This window comes from Triturus cristatus, chromosome 4_2, assembly GCF_964204655.1.
Source record: "Triturus cristatus chromosome 4_2, aTriCri1.1, whole genome shotgun sequence".
NCBI lineage: Eukaryota > Metazoa > Chordata > Amphibia > Caudata > Salamandridae > Triturus > Triturus cristatus.
This window is the reverse complement of record NC_140586.1, coordinates 620,494,460-620,513,486: the sequence shown is the minus strand read 5'-3', so window position 1 is coordinate 620,513,486 and position 19,027 is coordinate 620,494,460. Positions and strand designations below refer to the sequence as shown.

Below are 19,027 nucleotides of genomic sequence, written 5' to 3'. Positions count from 1 at the left end.
TTAATTTAGGAAAACACTTTAGAGAAACTCACTTTTGACAAAAACACATTTGAAATACCCCTATAGAAAAACACCATCACCCTATCATTCTCACCTGTCATTCAACTCATACATACCATCAGTCACACCACATAAGACAATTACTGAAATACACATCTGAGATAAGATCCTGCTTAACTTTTAGTCCATAGATCTAAGGGTCTATAGTGAACAATCAAGAAAATGTATTATTCAATATGTTGACAATTGATTCTTATGTGGGTCTCCTGATGTGTAATCACTGGTCTATGCACGTTTCGGAGACTAAATACAAATTTCGTGTCTCCTTCTTCAGGACCAAGAATAAAAGAATTTCTTTATCATCTGTGCGGCAAAAACGGGGGTTCTCTGAAATGATGTAATAATAAATCATATAAAACTGGGGAATGTCAATTAAAAGTTTTTTTTATTATAACTTTGCATATTAGTGCTCGTGATTAAATAAAGCCCATACAACAAAGAATTTATGTGTATGGACAGCATCATCTTATCATCTCTGATAGAAATACTTCAAATGTCTGGAGACAGAAAAATATAGTACCAAAGATTAAAGTAACCCGAATGTGCTCTTAAAAAAGTGCAGTACAAAAATCAAATATTTTAATAATGTGCTCAGTGATAATCACAACAGATTTAAAAATTACCCATAAATTCTCAGAATGGGACAGACACAGAATCAAAAAAGAGAGGATATTTTAGCAAAGGTGCCTACATGAGTGATATAGCGTAGGATTCTCTCTGGCTCAAAAAGGACTGATCCGTATTTCAGATTTGTGTCATCCAATGCACATACTCTTTGGAAATGATTCTGTTGTCAAAAATGAAAATGAGGCTTAGTTTTCTATATATAATCCTGTGTTTTTAACAACAGTAGGTTGAGAGACAAAATGGTTATATCTTACCCTCTATTTGATTAGCCTATAGAGGGAGCAATGCATCATAGCCGATTGAACATCCAGTTTTTTCTTTCTTTAAAAAGGATGTGACATCGCTTTCCATGAGGATATTACGATTCCATCTGTAACAGACAATTTCAACAATATTTTTGTGAAAAGTCAAATATGTGAAGGACATAGGATGGTGATTATTCTGGATTCCTACAAAGATCTTACCTAAATGATTTGTACACATAATTCCACAGGGAATATGGGTGAAAACTTCTTATTTTCTCCTATAGAGGGTCCTATTTATAGGGATTTCAATTCGTAAGATTTCATTCTGTAATAGAAAGATCATGTAAGTGATCATTTAGGCTTGATTGGTTCTAGATAACAAGCATAGGCATATGTCCAGAAAAAAGTATGGTTCGGTATCAGTGAAGTTCCATACACGTTAATTACCGAAAAATGTTCAATATTAGAATACACGCTTGCTGGTACAGATTGATTAATTTATTGTACAGTTAATTAAAACCTTTACAATCGTACTATACATATTTTCATACACTTAAAATAAAATATTGTTAAAATGACATATTAAAAATAGGAGAAATCTCAGCATGAAATTCATAGACGTTATTGATCAGACTACGGGTGTAAAGAGAAAAAAAAAAAAAAGAGAAAGAAAGAGAAAAAAAGAAGAGAAAAAAAGAAAAACACAGGATGTGGACCTAGTAATTGCAATTTTGAATGCAAGATATAGTAATCTTTAACATTTGCTGAATTAACCGTTCTATGACAGCTATATAGTCCTGAGATTGCGTAGTGTGTTAGTCCTAGTAATGCTATGTTTCCTAAGTAGGCTAACAGTACATGCGTTAGTTTCTGTGGATTGGCTCAGGGCGCCACAGGCAATTCAGCTGTAATTCAGTCTGTGACCAAGGGGCCTGCCTTTTTCATAGTTATTTCTGCAATAGATATAAATTTCACCAACCGGCAGCTTAGTTGGACGTCCTCACCAGAGAAGGATGCTTTTACTGCTTGCCTACAGGTTCGAATGGCTTTCATGTTGAAGATGGATCTTAGCAGAGATCGTCGGGACGGTTTTAGGGCTTTGCAGATTGTCAATAAATGCACTATGTCCTCCTCCCCCTCTCCACAGAGACGACAAATTGCAGGAAGCGGGGGACGTAGCCAAGGTGGCATATGGTATGCAGATGGTAGTATGCCTAAGCGGAGTTTCAGGAATTTCTCTTTAGTCGCTCTTGAGAAACTAGTGAGGAGGTATGCTTGAGGTAAGGCCGTGTTATAGGTCTGTAGGGTGAACCAGCCATGGGAACGGCCTGTCAAGTCGGCTTTATCCTGTATGAGAGACTCTTTTTTTATCACTTTATTTACAATTTTTTTGAAGCTGGGGATCGTTGTTGGTAACTCCCAGAGTTCATACAGTCCCAGTTGGTGAAGTGATTTGTCCAGATAGTATCGGGCTGGGCATGTCCCCTTGTTCTTCAGTTCTTCCCATAGATGCATGTTTAGTGAGTCAGGCGGGCCCCTTTTAATTTTAAACCAGCTTTTGATAAATGCCCCTCTACGGGCAAGCTCTTGCCTTTGAAGTCCGAACTCCAGCCTCAGTTGTGCGGGGGATGTATAACTTGGAAGCCCAAAGATCATTCGAATTGCTTTTGTTATTGTGTGGTCCAGTGTACCTGCGTCTCTCCCTCTCATAGCTTCGCTTCCATAAGTTATCGACGGTAGAAGTTTTGCCTGGATCACTCTGATTAAAAGAAGGAGGTTTGGGCCGGAGATGTTGTTCTTAAGATTTCTTAGTGCCACAGCAATCATTAGCCCCCTTTTTTTTGCTGGTACAGATGTTATATTAATTTCTTGTTGCATGTCATGAATGATATGGTGCTAGCCTCAGATCTATCAGGAACAGTTAGGTGTTTCAAATATACATCCAGATATAACCTAAACTAGAGGCACGAGCAAGGCCGCATTTGTTCTTTGTAATTCACTGTAACATGCGTCTTAGTAGCACTCGCGATGTTATATCTATCGGTGCACGGGCTTCTATTGTACGAATATCTTAAGCGGTTGCCATCTTGGAGTAATCCAAGACAAACCGCCTTAAAATTGAATATAGTTGTCTTATTACAGAAGTAGCCTTATGCTGTCCTTTCCACTTATGGCGACTTAATTATCATAAACATACCAATGACTTAAATTTATGTAAGAAAACAGTTACTTCTATATACTGATGTCTTGCCAACAGTTGGGCCTGGTGAAGAAGAAAACTGTATCTCATAAAGAAAGCGGGATAAAAGATTTACATTATAAACTAGAAAAATTGCTGTGGCTGCTAATTTCCTTACCCAGTAGCTTACAAAAGTAACGCCATCCAAGTCGCGCCAGTTCGAAGGGGCCAAAAAACTATCACACGTGTGTTTTTTATATGGTGAAATTGCGTGCATCTGCGTCACGCTCGCGATGTAATCATAGTTATCGACACATAAACAACATGCGAGGGGCTGTTACTATGGTCGCCATCTTAGAATGGTACACGGTATAGTCCATGTGTCCAATTATAATGGGTCTAGGAACTTCGTATAGGTGCCTCAAATAATTATAGGTTGATTTTTCTTGATCTTACCTAAATATAAAAGCTAGCCAATAATGGGCCATAATTGGTGGAAAAATTGTTCGAATGTGCATGAGATAACCCGTATATGTTTTTGTGCGTGTATCTACATTGCACTTACGATGTAATAATAGACGTGAATGCGCAAATGGCATGCAGTGAGATACTGCTGTGGTCGCCATCTTAAAATGATTGTACATACGAACCATACTCAAGTTATTATAGATGTAGTGAATATAATGTAAACCTGTATAGTTATAATAATACCGAATTGGGCACACTAACAATTCAATGGACATCTCGTACTAATGTCCTCCATCAGGTTGAAATAAATTTTTCATGAGTTTGAGATGTATGCACCAAAACGATGTGTGGCACTCTAGTAAAAATCCATAGTGCCTAGGAAATGAGCAAACGGTAGTGAGTAATGTTTTCAGTCAAATAGATACAAACACCTAAGGAAGGGGGAAATTATTTGATTTTGATTGTGAAGCTACCAGTCGGTCCAACAAGTTGGTCCAGCTGATCTTGTCACAGGCTTTATACAATGTCTAATACTGTTGGCCATCAACATCAATTAAAACACAAATTGAGGAAAAGATATCGCCCTTATTGGTGATGATGAATACTGCACTACAAATGTGTTTTATTCAGAATCTATTATTTGCAAATAATAGATAGGGCTATGGCAAATAATGCCAATAGCAAACCACTGTGAATGATCCTGTAACTAGACAGATGATTTCCTCATTCAGGCCTTTATGTACAGTGTCAAGACAGAAAATCCAAAATGTTTTGCGTTGTTTCCTAGTTTTCGTTGGATCTTTTCCTGGTATCATTTTAACCTTTTCTAAGATAAGCCATTTCATTTCTGCTACCATATGTTGGGGATCTCGATAGTGGCTGACCAATGGTGCCTGTTGTTTGCCAGTTCTTATGGCGGATTTATGTTCTGAGAATCTCGTCCGAAATTCTCTTGAAGTTTCCCCTATGTAACCCAAACCACAAGGACATAGGATCTAATAGATGACATTAGAGCTTCTGCAGTTTGCCATCTGCTGTAATTTACCTGACTTTTCTCCATATGTCCAAGTTTGAGTAACAATTGCAGAATCACAGGCATGGCAATTGCCACATCTGTGATTACCTAGTGGTGGTGGTATTCTGTCCATGGTAGTTTGTCTAGTCTTGCTCTGGGATACAAACCTACTGTGCACTAATTTATGTTTTAAATTAGGATTTCTTCTAAATGCTACTATTGGTTTATGTATTGGGTTTGTCTCTTCATTGATATTAAGAATTTTCCAGTTTTTATCCAGTATCTGTTTGATTTTATATTTAATACTAGAATGATCCACCACACAGACCAGTTTCTCTGAAGTTTCCTTGGGGCTGTTACTAATAAGGGCATCTCTGTTGTAATATTTAGCCCGTTTTAGTGACTGGCGTATTAGTCTCCTTGGGTAGCCTCTAAGTAGGTGACGCTCCTGGATTTCTTTGGCGTGTGTCACGAAATCTGCGATGTTGGTGCAGTTTCTCCTAATTCTTAAAAATTCTCCGAAGGGAATAGAATCTTTTTGGCATGATGGATGATAGCTACTGTGTTCCAAGATGGTATTTTTGGCTGTGGGCTTTCTAAACAGACTAACTTCTAGTTGCCCATGTTTGCCCATAATCCATATATCCAGAAATTCCACTTTATCCGCTGAATGATTGCCAGTAAACTTAAGATTGTTGTCACTCAAATTAAGCCATGATATGAAGTCCAAAAGATCAGACTCAGAACCTGTCCAGATGAAAAATATATCATCTATGAAGCGGTGCCAATGGGCTACGTTTTCATAGAATGGGGCCACCTCGTGGAATATGTGTTTGCGCTCAAACTCACCCATAAAGATGTTCGCTACACTTGGGGCACAAGATGCCCCCATACTAGTCCCCTTGATCTGGTGGTACAAGTTCTGCTTAAATTCGAAATAGTTATGTTGTAGTACGATCTTGAGACAATCCAGAATAAACATGTCAGGTCTATCCCCAGGAGTCCTGGCCAAGAGAGCTGCCACTGACTCTATGGCCAGGTCCTGGGGAATGTTGGTATATAAGGACTCTATGTCAAGGGTTAACAGCAGTTGTGTATCTTGATTAAAAGGTTTATGTTCCAGTGTAGCTATCATATGACCCGTATCTTTGATATATGATGCGTATTGGGTGGTTAGAGGACATAAAAAAGCGTCAACATACTTTGACAACGGTTCTGTACATGAATATATAGAAGATATTATTGGTCTGAGTGGTGGATCCAAAGTATTTTTATGCGTTTTAGAAACTCCATATAGCGCTGGTGTCACTGTATTAGTTCTATTAAGTAAGTCTAATTCTTTCTGGCAGATAAGACCATCAACAAAGGCTTTAGTAGTGGTGGTGTCTATCAATGTTTTAAGCTGTTCTAGAGCCCTCATGTTAGACTGTTGATAATATTCTGGTATTTGTAACATGGAATTGATTTTATCAGTATATTTGACTGTGTCCATTACTACAATTCCGCCTGCTTTATCGCAAGGTTTAATTGTAATGTGCGGATTATTCTGCAAGGTTTTTAGTGCATCTCTTTCGGTAAAAGTCAAGTTAGGATTTGGTTTAGGAATGAACTTGGTTATTTTCTGAAGTTCTTTGATGATAGTCTTTTCAAAGCTATTCGCTTCAGGGCCCACCATATCTAAAGTGGGCGTGAAGGTAGATGGAAGTTTGCAACCTGAATGGTTGACATCTTGTTCATTTGTTACTGTTGATGAGAAATATTTCGCCAATCTTATTTTGCGAAAAAAGAGAACATATCATGATTAAGACGAAACCGATTAAGCTAGTGCTAGGGACAAAGGAGAGTCCTCTACTGAGGAGTTTGATCTCTTCTGAGGATAATTTATGCTCAGATAGATTGAAAATAGGTATCTGGTCATCATGGTCAAATGATGGACCTATGCCTTCCAATACTGATGATTTCTCATGCGCATACAAGGCTGTGGATGTAGAGGCTCTGTCTGTTGATAAAAGTTTCTCTCTGGCCTCGAATATCTTGCTCTGGTTCTCCCTCTGCCCCTTCATAAAAAAAGGAGAGTGCGACTGAGCTCTTTGGTATTGATTGGTAAAATGTCCTCTCTAATTCCTTTCATTATAGCTGGATCCATCTCCTGTCCCTGGTCCTTTAAAATCTGAATCAGATGAATTAGTGTAGGAGAGTAGGGTCTGCTATCCTATGGTCACCCCAAATTTTTGCTTTTTGCTTCACTGGTTTTTGACATATTGAGGCTGTGGGCCTGCCAATCAGACCCCCAGCCTGCTGTTCTCTCTACTAAATTAAAACTATGCACCCTAGGTGCATAACCAATTGGAAGTGGATCACCCTGTCAGCTCCTGTACCAGTGTACACTAGGTACCCAGGGCATTGGTGTACCCAAGGCCTGCCAGGGGCTGAAGCATGTATTATGCCACCCCAGGCTTGGCCTAACAATCTGACACAACTGGCTGATCACTCAGCTGGGGTAAGTTGGTGTAATCACCTCTTACTTAGGTGTAGTATACCTATACCTAACCTTAAATGGGACACCTGGTAACCTATAAGTCACTCCTATGGCAGGCCTTAACAATCCTGAAGGCAGAGTGCTTGGTTCCATGTGAGATGGTGCTCTGGCATGAGCTGAGCCTGTCTGCAGTGGTCGGAACAACTTCCTTCTACTGTTTCCAGATATCGTCATACCATATACTCTTAAGTGCATTATGAACCTCGCGGTTAAATGCTATCTTTGGTTTGGCTTTATCAAAACATGTCGAGTAAGGTGTCATACAAATTGGAATACTAACCCCTCGCCAATTCTGGCGACGGGGTTAGCATTCCACCCTTCTAGAGGGACACGACATGTACAGTACCTGAAACCCGGGTAAAATCAGACATAGCCTCAGCTCCACAAAATGGATGCTGCCACCACAGACACAAGTCTGCCCTCCTGCTGCTGGGAGTCCTTCCAGCTTGGGAGGTGTGGACAAAGGGTTTCCTGCCAGGGGAGGTGCGTGCACCACCCCAGACAGGATTTTGTGTATTGGTCAGGTAGGGCTTGAAAGAAACCAGACATGCCTGTGGCTCACAAGGAACCTCGGTGCATATGCCAGTTCAAACCGGTCCTGGGGCACACCAGTCCCGGGCCTGGGGCGAGCTGGACAAAGGATTGGGGGTGTAACCACCCCCCTTCCTGGTCCCACCCATAGGGAGGGACCTAGCAGGTAGTCCGGCCCCTAGAATCCGCTTAAAGGTAGGAGCTGTGTCCTAAGACTTCAGACATCCTGGAATCAACTTAACACTAAGAAGAAGACGGGAACTTCGACGCTCTGCTGCACAGAGGACTGAAGCCAATCTCCCCTGTGGTCAGGGAGTGACCACCTTGCTAACGCAAGCACCATCCAGCGAATCAACGTCTGCTTTGCCGCCGCCTCCCGCCGGAGCCCGAGCCCAGAGACTGACAAGACCTGGACCTCCAGACCTCTCACCGCCCGATCCACAGTCCCTGAAAAGAAGAGACCCGTGGAGGCACCGAGACACGTGGAGCCAGCCATCTTGGAACGACTACGACAAGCTGACAAGTGCAACAACCGAGGCTCCCTCCAAGTTGTGCTTTGGGATCTGAGAAGCCCAACACCCGAGCAGCATCTGCACCAAAGGTGAGCCCTCCAGCATCTCCACGATCTGCGTGGGGCCCTTCTGCATTTTGCCACTCGACGCGCCTAACCGGTTGCTGGCCCGCTGGCTAGTAGCCATCTTGGCGACGAACTTCAAGAAATACACCGCTGGTCTGGTTGCTCCAGACTGGCCCTTGCTCCCCTCCAAAGGAGCAGTCCTTCTGACCTTGCTGGTCAGAACCATCAGCTTATTTCATCTCCTTCAACAATTGCTTTTGCCAAGGCTTGTTTGCTTCGATCAAGTCGCCGACACCGCCGACAGCGAGAGCCTGCGTGGGACAGCTCGTGAACCGACTCCTGGACGTCGTCGACCTCCAGGGACCACGTGGCTGCAGAGAAAAGCTACACCTTTCTTCCTGTTTGCACCCGACATCGCCTGGTACCCACCTGGTGCCACGCTGGTCACTGGCTAGTGACTGTGAACACTGTCCCCTCTGCTTACAGGTCTTCAACATCTCCGATCCACTCTTGGATCCACTGCATCTCTCCCGGACCGACCGCCTGCAGCATCTTTGTCTTCAGGCTTCACAGAACAGATAGAAGAAACCCGACGCACTTCGAGGCCTATGCACCCGCTTCCTGTGGGTGAGGTAAAGCTGGCACACCTGTGCCCAAGTGTAGTATTACATCTCTAGTGCCTGTGTTCCAAATCTTGAGTTCCTAGTCCATCCGGAAGATCCTTTTTGCAGTAACTTTGTACTTTTTACGCACCCATTGAAACCTATGGGAGCACGCGTGTGACTATTTGCTCTGCACACGCCACCCGTGGACCTCCTGGTCACTAACTGACGTTAGCTCCTTGTAGGCCCAGCGATTCTAGAGGCCCTAGGCCTTTTCCCTTTTCTGTTCGTGGTACTTATACCACTATTTTAGTATATGGTTCGAGTGGCCACCAGGGCCTATCCATATAAAGTGCAACTTCTGTGTATTCTACTGTAATCTTGTTTGACGATTTGTGCTCCTGTGCTCATAAAGAGACTAGGGGTTACTTTGAGAAATAAATACATATATATTTTGAATATATATCTGTGTGGTGTCCTTTCATTGGTATAAAAGGGGGTTGCATTTGGTAAAACAGCTGGCTTAACACGCTTCACGGGTTTAGCCTCAAAGACTGCTTAGCCTACGCTACCACTAGGGCAGCTAGTCCGAAAAGGTTGACTTACAACCACACCATAAGGGTTGCTTGGCATGGTACAAGGTGATCACTTTAACTAGTGAGCATCATATACCAGGCCAACTTCTCACAATTAGTATCTGAGAATGTTACTATTTTGCCTCGCCTGGTCAGTCGCGGATTATATTGGTCTTGTTCTGATGGTCCTTCCTGAAAATAGTTGCTAGCCAAATAAGGATATATCTTTTCTTGTGAGAACCACCTTATATCTTTTCTGAGTTTATCTGTTTTTTTCTTTATGAGGTATTCTTCAAATTCCTGTATCTCCTGGTTTATGCTTAGCAACTTTGCTTTTGCATCATCCAGGGCTGAACTTGCCTTGAGTTTGTCTTCTTAGTCAACATTTTCCTGATTGAGGATCACTATCATTTCTCGTACCGTTTCAACAATAAGTAGCATCCAATCTCTGGAGCAACGGTTAGCAATGAAATTTGCGCACTTCCACAAATAATGCCGGTACATTTCTGACTTTTAGGCCAGATGGTATTGTTCCTGCCTTGAGATATTCTAGCATAAAAAAAGGCATGGGACTCCATCCTTTTAGCTTTTTTTCTTAAATTTAGTAGTTTGGTCCATTCACTATTGTTACTGTGCCTATGCTTGTATTGTTACTACCTGCTATTTGTCCAATCATAGTTGCGAAATAATCATCCGAGAAACCAAAGGTTTTAAGGCCCTCCATAGTATAGAAACAGTAAAAGGAAAAAGAAAGTAAAAGAAGGAAACTCTACATAGGACAAAGTCCACTAGACAGTTTCAGAAGTGGTAGATGATGCTGGGCTATATCAAAGCGCCAATATAACTTAGCAGACACAAATGAACCTGCGGTAAAAACCGCCAAAAAGTCTATATGTGCAAAATAGGGATCCCCTAGTTAATTTTAGGCCTAAGAGGAGGGGAGAAGATAAATACATAGAAAAAGACCTCTTGTCTGACCTTTCCAATTTTACAATGGTTGTCACTCACATATAGACATTCCCCAAAGCAATATTACATTGCAGAATCAAATTTCTTTTTCATCTTTTTATTGTTTTATTTTTTTACAAAACATTCATATAATATTTTTTTTAAGTGTCAATTGTATATCATTTTTAAGTATTTTCATAAAATATTTCCACATGGAATTCAATTCAAACAGTCAATAAAATTGAAAAACAAGAGAATTTGCTCAGCTCCTTAATTTGGGACGTTGTGTCATGGTTGACAATTGCTCGCAGGTGCTGTAATATCCTGACATGCACTTGTAGCTTTGTGCTGCCAACATACCTGAAACCACAGGTGCACGTCAAGACAAACAGCAAATTCCGTTCTGCAATTGTAGTTGCCTTTGATCATTCTGGCATTGGGACTGAAGGGGGTCATGTACTTGGTGGTGTTTTCTCCAAATTTGCAAGCTCTACAAGTTGAACACTTGAAGAAACCCTGTCTTGGCTGTAGCCACATTTTGCCAGAATGGACCTCAGGGCTAGTTTTCTCTAGTTGGGACCTCATAGAGACGCCCTTCCTAAAAGTGATTGTAGGATTGTCTGATAGATTTGGCGCCAGCACCGCATCTGTAAGAATGATGGGCCAGTTGCGTTTGATTATAGACTTAATTTGTCTTTCCTGCTGATTATATGTGAAGATTAGTCTAGGTGCGTTAGTATCCTGTGATTCCTCTCTGGTATCACTCTTTGTTTCTAACAGAGAATCTCCTTATTTTAACGTCACTTTTTCTAACGCTTACTTAAGAACTGAGTCGCTATACCCCCTTTGTTTGAATCTCATTATTGCCTCCTGTGTGCATCTTTCTAGTTCAGTGCTGCATATTCTTTTAATTCTAAGGAGTTCCCCATATGGTATACTCCTTCCTAGATGCTGTGGATGTTTACTGTCAGCATGGAGTGTAGAATTTCCTGCTGTAGCCTTTCTGTGTAGGGTAGTGGATATGTGTCCATTTTTGATAAAAACTCTCACATCTAGAAATTCAGTGCTTTCTGTACTTATATGAGAAGCGAATTTAAGATTAGCAGAATTTGCATTGATATTGTTGATAAATATATTCACACTTTCTACATTTCCTTGCCATACTATAAAAACATCGTCAATGTATCTAAACCAGTATTTGACATGTCTGGCATACATCTCTGAGTGTAAAGCCATGACAGCCTGCTCCTCCCACCAGCCTACCACCAGGCAGGCATAGCTAGGTGAGAAGCAGGCCTCCCATGGCAACAACCCGCAATTGTCTATACAGATCTGTACTGAACATGAAATAGTTATTGTTGAGGCACCATGATATACAGTCCATCAGCATTTTGTTGTGGTTATAGCATTCTGCTGGTCTGGTGTCTAAAAAATAGTTGATCGCCGTCAGTCCTGTATGATGTTCTATGCAAGTGTATAGCGACTCAATGTCTAAAGTTATAAAAATCATGTCTTCATCCCATTGGATGTTTTTGATCTTGCTTAAAAATCTCCGGTGTCCTTTACGTATGTGGGAAGATCTTTAACCTGTCCTTGTAAAAAGTAATCCACATATTGGGATATATGTTCCCCCATGCTGTTTATGGCTGATATTATTGGCCGTCCTGGGACAGGAGTGGTATTTTTATGTATCTTGGGGATGAAATGTATTATTGGAACCACTGGATGCTCCACCCATAAGAATTTGTATTCCTCCAAAATTTATCAAACCATCTGGTTTAAATTGATGTAACTTTTTCCAGAGATTCTTTAGCTTTATTGTATTCTTTCCAATTGGATTTGGCATAGCACCCTTGATCTGACAGTTGTCTTTGTGCTTCATTGACATAGTCTGCTTTAGGCCATATTATTATATTGCTACCTTTGTCTGCTTTTGTGACGACCACCTCATGATTCTTACTGAGTTTGCTAATCAATTTAATGTATTCACTTTCTCTATAGTTCTTTTTCCGCTTTTTGTGGTTAACTCGATAGTGTAACTTTTTCATTTCCTCAGTTACTGTCTCGTGGAATATATCAATTGCATCTTTGGGCATTGCTGGTATGAACGTGGATTTAATTTTAAAAGGGCTACTACCAATAGCTGGAGCTGTTCTTGTGTTGAGCCTGCTGATGTAAATGGCTCATTTTCCTTATCCGTTTCAGCATTAAGTTCATATGGGGTGAATAATAATGAAATATCTGAAACTTGCAGATTGCTCTTACTGCTTTGTTCTTTCTATTTTTCCAACCGATTTACTTCCAAACCATTTTTAATAGTGAAAAACTTTCTGAGTTTTAATTTGCGGATATAGCTGAACAAATCAATTCTTGTTTGCGCATAGTTGAAATCATTTGGTGGACAGTAGGACAGCCCCAGACTAAGCAGTCTTTTCTCCGCAGTTGTTAGTACCATTGTAGATAGATTGACAATGGTTTTGTCTTCCATATTGTTTATTTGCGCCAGTATCTTCTTTTCGGTTTTGGATTTGGATTTTGTGCGTCTTTCTCTCCTTTTTGCATTCCTACATTTTTTGATTGCTGCCCTTGTTTCCGTGGTCTCAGGGTGTTTCGCCGGTCCGCGACTAAAATATCAACCTCTTCTCCTAGGCTGAGTCGTCTGTCTTCCATTGTTGCACTGATTGTGTGCACACTACCACATTCCAAACCGGTATCGCTGCTCAGAGAAATCCCGTTGGAGACTGACAGCGAATCCTTAGACGTTCCTGCTTCATGCTGCATTGTGGTCTCCGTGCCTTTTGTAGTTTCTGCATTGATTTTTTGTTTCTTGGCATTGGCGTATTTGCGGGCAAATGTGTAGATCTAGCCCTGTTCATAATCTGCTAAATCTCACGCAAATTTATATACTTTGCGTAGTTTAATTTTTTTCTTCTTGTTTTTTGAGGCGTCCTTGTATTTCTTGTCTAGTTTTGGTAATATAATCATTAGGCTCTAACTTGGTTAGTTCCTCATTTATTTTATCTATTTCTTTTATCAGTTGAAGACGATCCGACTCAGCATATTTGATAAGAATGCAAACAAGATTCATTGATGCAGCGAGGTTACTTTTTCCCCCTTCTTTAAGCATACTCGGATTGGGGTTTTCGAAAATGGGTGCCAAAAGGATCCTTAGCCCAAGCGGCACTCACCCTGCTTCCTCGTATTTGATTAGAGATTTGTTTTCCCACCATTTAGTTACTTCAGACCTCATACATTTTTCTAGTTTTTTCAAAAGAACTTTTGCATTATTGTCTTGCTGCCAGTGTTGGCACTTGCTTGCATGTTTTCTTCCGTTGTTGGGACATTAGGTAAGTTTCTAAACAGTTCATCTGCTGCTGCTTCTCTCTCTCGGACAACTTCCGCTGACATACTTGGCTATCTGTGAATGCCAAGCCTTATTAGTTAGGCTACTGGCGTTTCCTTGTACACCACACCTCCCTACCTACACAAATCCGATGGACACTCACCGCTTATGAATACGTTGTTGGCGGGTCCTCCGACCCTGTCACCTCCGTCTCCGTAGTCGGTAGTCCAATTGGCTGCAATACGGGGTAGTCGCCAATAATCCTTTTGGGGTCCTCGTAGAAGACCTGGTTGTGGGCTGCTGCCTGCTTGCAGGGAGGGGGTCCGTTAACGGAATCAATCTATTTCCGTATTCAAATTGACCAAAGTGCTGGCTCTCCCCACTTCCAACCGGCGAAAAGAGAGTCACGGACTCCAAAATGCATGCAGAAACAAATCTTTATTCACCAAGCCGGATGACGCGTTTCAGGCAACAGAGTGCCCTTGATCACATGCAGAAACGCAGTCCGCTTACAGTTTTTATTTTGCATTGTGTCATTTCCCCCGTGTCACGTGAATAATGAACAGAGACAGCATACTATGTTGCAACCTTTCACAAAGTCTGTCTTCCGATCCGCTAGTTCTTCTATTCAGCCATTAATTTATCAAATGCTGTGTTCATAGTTATATTATCTTTCATACACAGAACGGGTGAGTGCTGTAAATTACAACATTGCATCTCTAATTTGTTAGCACAGTATCATAATTGAATGAATTAGAGAATGCATATAGATTAAAACACTTTGAATGAACATATAATTCAAATATGCTAAATGTTTTGAAAATCTAAAATGCATTGAATAATAAATAATTGCACATTAAATGCTAAAACAATTTATATTACTGAATAAATGCTGCCTAATACATCGCTACTTGAACTGTGCAAATAAAGCCTCACATTGTTGTTCCTTAATAGGCAGAAATTGGCCTGATGGATGTGGGAAGGGGTACTATAGTGTGGATACATGTCTGCACGTCCATCCTGGGTGTAGTTATTCTGAATGCTAAATTGCCTCTTGAGTGCCCATCCTTTGAGTCTTAGCCATCTTGTTCACTTGTACAGGCTTCCCCTTTTGATCCCTTTTTTCCTCTGACTTCCTTTGTGATCCTGGGCAGCACTGTACTCCTCTTTCTGTGTATGTCTTCGACCCAGTTCCCAGTCCTTGCCCAAGTCCCTGACTGTGTTCCCCACATAGTCCCGGACAGTCCCTGACAGGAAAGGCCTCTAAGGGCTGCAGCACTTATTGTGCCACCCTTAGAGGCCCTGTACCTTTACACACACACACTGCCATTGCATTGTTTTGGTGCAGAACAAACTAAAGAGTCAACATGGCACACATGCCTACAACCCACTGCCCTGGCATAGGTCAGCCACCCCTCTAGCTCGGTGCACTATTCCAGTGGTGAGGGTACAGCTGCATGAGCCCTGTACCCCTACAGTGTCTAGACCAATTACTAGACACTGTAAGTTCAGTAATGCCATTAAGAGTATATTGTGCTGGGAGGTCGACATTACGAACTCCACAGCACCATGATGGCTGCACTGAAGACTGAGAAGTTTGGTATCAAACCTCTCAGCACATTAAACCCACAATGATGCCAGTGTGGGATTTAATGTAAAATACACAACAGAGGGCATCTTAGAGATGCCCCCTGAAACTAACCAACAACCGGCGTCCTGACTGAGAGGCTGCCTAGGCTGCCACCCAGCAGACATGTTGCTGGACCCCTGGGTAGAGAGCCATCCGCTCTTGTGGGCCTGCAACAATGCACATCCTTGCCGAGGTGCTAGGTCTCCTCCCCCAGGATGGGCAGGGGAATCTTCAAAGGCATGCCACCTTTGTGAGCTTCTCCAGGCCACTTGCTGTACTCAGCAACTGGCCCCCACCGGTTCTGACCCCCACTCTGGCGGGTAGACCGGCAGGAAAACCCAAGTGAGGAAAGGGGGAGTGCCAGCCTCTGCCAACCCCACCCCTCAGGAGGGGGAGGTGAGGTGAGGTGAAGCACAACTCCGGGCTCTCGCCATCTTGAGGATGGGGAGCCCTACCCAATCAGGGCTAGGCTCCTGCCCCCCTCCCACTGGAGAGTGGCAGGATTGGGGGTGTACCCACCCCAGGGAATGGACTCATTGGTCCCTGACCTTTACCTACCTGTAACGCCCCTAAATTTAGTATTCAGGGGCACCCTGAACCTTCCTTCCTCAGATCCCGATTCCAAAACAAGAAGAAGAAGAAATAAGACCTGCCGTGCAGCTGCTAACAAGAGGACGACACCAACTGACTTGGCCCCAGCCTTACAGGCCTGTCAACCCTCGAACCTGCTCCTGCTAAACCCCGGTGTCTCCAGTGGTCAGCAACCTCGAAAACCCCAGAGGACCTGACTGCCTTGCTCATCTAAAGACTGGGACTCCCATGAGCAGTGGTTCTGCTCAAACAGCAACAACCCCTGGTGCCAGCCAGGAACCACAAATCCAGCACACTCTGCACCCGCCGAGCCCGGTCTGTGCCTGAGTGAACAAAGACCACGAGGACGTCCCCCCGGCGGCTGTGACCAAGAATCCAGCATCCAAGGACCCTCCTCGACGCTCCTGAAGACGCCTGCAGCCTCAAATCCAGGGACCCCCCCCCCAACGGCGACCAGCAGAGGGTAAGATTTCCCGATGCCAAGAGACACCCCTGCACCCAACGTCCAGCTCCTGGGTGCCTATCTAACCTACAGCTTCCCAACTTACCTCTCGAAGTGGTGGTCGCACCTGAAGAATCTCCGTCCCCGAGCTTGCAGCCTTTGTTCATCTTGCAGCTTCTCCATTGAAATACATTGAGCACCCGACGGCTCAAAAGCACCCTGCACCCAGCCGCCCGAGTGCCCCTGGAAGTGCAGCATCTGTCCTAAACTACTTCCCCACTTGCCCTGTGTAAGTGACCAGGAGCCCAGCTCCCACAGCCGCGTGGCCTGCCTGCTAGCAGCCACCAACCAAAGGCCCCCTGCACTCCATAGGCTAACATTGGGCATACTCTCTCTGCACCCAGCTGCCCCTGTGCCGCTGAGGGTGTAACAACTGTACCTACCTGACCCTGGGAGACCCCTGAGTCTATGCCCAGAACCTTAACTCTGCCAGTCGAGTACTTACCTGAAAGCCGATAACCTACATTTTCTCCATAGGGTAACATTGACTGGTTTCCACTTGGAAATTCTTTTAAGTGTCGAGTTTTGAAACTTTAGAATATTCACTAAAAATCACCAGATCAACGAAAACAAAATTACTCACCTGTTAACAGGAGAGATCCCAGTGCTGGATCTTGGTGCCCAGCACTGACCCTGAAAAGAAATTAAAACTGGGATTTTCCGATAACCAAACTTTCCTCCATAGGATAACATTTCCTGTTTTTTGCCAGAAATTCTTCTTAATTGTCGATTTTTGAAACATACAAATATTCCTTTAAAATCGCCTGTGTAACAAAAACGATTTCTTTCAACTGTTTACAGGAGATGCACCAGGGCTGAATCCAGGATCCAGCCCTGAGTAAGAAAAACCTATGCAAAGTAATTGATATTGCCTTTACTTAAAAATTCCCATTGAGCTCAATGTTATAATTGTGTTTAACTTGTGTTGCCTATTGCAACAACTGTAACTATTGCATTTAAAAGTCTATTGCTTATTGAAAGTATTCAACTACAGCATTTCAGAGATACAAAACAATTGTCCTAGAGTTCAGTTCTTGAGTGTGTGAGACCATTTGCTGACTGTGTACAACAAATGCTTTACACTGTCCTCTGATACAGCCTTACTGCTCGACCAAGCTACCACTTTAGAGAGTAAGGTTATATCTAACTTTAGCCTCTGACAAACCTCTGGGGACTATGGACTCTGTACACACTGTACCTTACCTTGGTGCAACATATACAGAGCCACTTTCTTACACCGGAGACCCCCTATCCTCCATTGGATAACATTGGGCCTCAGCACTCTGCAACCGGTTGCCCTAGTGCTGCTGAGGGTGTAACAAGAGTGCATCCTTGACCCGGTGGGAACCCTTGTTCTAACCCCAGAATACCAACTCCCTCTACAAAGCACATACCTGTTTACCAATAACTTCATGTCACTCCATAGGAATACATTGAGTGTTTTTCTGTGAAAAATGTTCTACGTATGGAGTTGGTTTTTGTGTGGAACTTTGAAAAACTGCAAAGAACTAAAAATTGCTTACTTACCCTTTCTCTATCCACTGTGATATCTAGGTGCATCACACAGAATAGAAAAAGTCATCGAAAAAGTAATCTGCAAAATAATTCAAAGTAATCTAACAGTAATTTCCACTGTATTGAAAGCATTTACAAACCGGTAACAACGTCATTTTTATTCAGCTTGCCTGTATTGTTCAACCTGCCTTGAAAAGTACCTTTTACACTTACCTGTGCCAGGCTTGCTTGGTTCTAGGAAATAAATACAACTAAATAACATTTTTATACAAGTCAAATTGGTCTGAGTTCAGTCTTGGAGTGTGTGACATCAGTTGCTGATTGTGTACAACAAATGCTTCACTACCCTCTCATAAAGCCTTACTTCTCATCCACACTACCACAAATAGAGAGTAAGGTGTATCTACGTTTACCTCTGCCTACCTTCGGGATTCCACTGGACTCTGTGCACACTATACCTCACTTTGGTATAGTATATACAGAGCCAGCTTCCTACATCTACTAGCAACGCCCCTGAACCCGTTTATTATATACCCCTGTCCCTACATTACGGGTTTTGACTATCGGGACAGACGGGGGGAGGGGTTACCGTCAGAACCCCTGCAGGGGAAAGGGACATGTGATGATCCACTTCCTGAAACACCACACACATAACTGACTTGCCTCTTATAGCAGTAATGGCATTGTTTTCAGGGCGGGGGCATAAAATGGTTCTCAGTCGTTGTTTAAAAATTATCATTTTTAAGACGGCTCAGTGCAATGATATAATGTGACGTATTAATGGCAAAGTTTTTACAAGTTATAGAAATACACGTTTTTGAATTTCAAGAGATTTCAACATATTTTACATAATGTTTGGTGAATGACTTACCCTCCAAATATTTTGGGGGTTTGGCTTAAGCAAGGGCTCTTAGTGCCAACCCAAGTCCTATCCTCTGCTTTCCTTATTTTGTAGGCCAGGCTTGCTCCCCTCTATTTTCTCACTCTCGCCGCCCATGATATCTGTCTGTCTCTCTATTGCTCCTCCTCCACCCCCCGTCTCTGCTCCCCCACTGAACCCGAAGACTATCTGCCGACGCA

At 42.6% G+C, this 19,027-nt stretch overlaps 1 long non-coding RNA gene across 1 annotated transcript; it reads right to left on the bottom strand.

The window, feature by feature from the left end:
- Positions 1-254: 254 nt before the first annotated feature.
- On the bottom strand, positions 255-18,960 carry LOC146834759 (uncharacterized). The gene is made up of 5 exons (XR_014960650.1): positions 18,819-18,960; positions 1,152-1,257; positions 942-1,057; positions 752-847; positions 255-387 (listed from the first exon to the last, which is right to left on the bottom strand). It is a non-coding gene; the product is annotated as an uncharacterized LOC146834759 (long non-coding RNA).
- Positions 18,961-19,027: the final 67 nt, after the last annotated feature.